The following is an 886-nucleotide window of genomic DNA, read 5'->3' on the forward strand; positions in this document are numbered from 1 at the left end:
GAGCATCCCTGTGGATTTCGTATTTATATGCTGCCAGAAAATAAAGACACATCAGCACACACATGAATATTAGCCCCAGTGTCAACCCACCAATCGGTGGACTAACAAACCGAAAGTACGGTAAATAGAGTACCATACCTAGATGCCCCATCATTGTTGCTTAGAGTGACATTGACAGACTTGGAGTCCTGTCCTGGCTTCTTGGTACTTGCTTGGGCACTTGTTTGCCTAGTGTTCCTCCGAACCACAAGTAAAGCAGCCATCTCTCTTTTTGTCTTTATTCTTACCCTTCTTAATGGCCAACGTTGGCAGCACCATTCAAACATATAGTCTGGTGGCTCAAGGTGACGACGAATGATTAGAGAACCATTTGATGTATTGTGCATGATGAAGTATTATGGAGGACAAAAACCATCTGGACATTTTGTGCAGTTCCACTAAAATCAAGCTAAGCATCCTTGTGGATATCGTATTTTATGATGCAAGAAAACAAAGACACAGTAGCACACACATGAATATTGGCCCCAGTGTCAACCCACCAATCGGTGGACTAACAAACTAAAAGTATGGTAAACACATTACCATACCCAGATGCCCCATCATTGTTGCTTAGAATGACATTGATAGATTTGGAGTCCTGTCCTGGCTTCCTGTACTTGTTTGGGCACTTTTTGCCCAGTGCACTCCACGTGTTGTAGAGTTTCCTATGCTCTCTGCAGACTAGTCATGTCACCAGCGTCTACTAATACTCTGTAAAGCTTCTCGATCATTCGTTGTGTAATATAGCGCAAACAGTGACTGCTTCTTTCCGCAAAGTGGTAAGACCAACTGGACCCACTAATGCAGCAGTTTGCCTTAGACACATTGGCTCATTTTGTGCAGTTCA

The sequence above is a fragment of the Triticum urartu genome, chromosome 7, assembly GCF_003073215.2.
Source record: "Triticum urartu cultivar G1812 chromosome 7, Tu2.1, whole genome shotgun sequence".
NCBI lineage: Eukaryota > Viridiplantae > Streptophyta > Magnoliopsida > Poales > Poaceae > Triticum > Triticum urartu.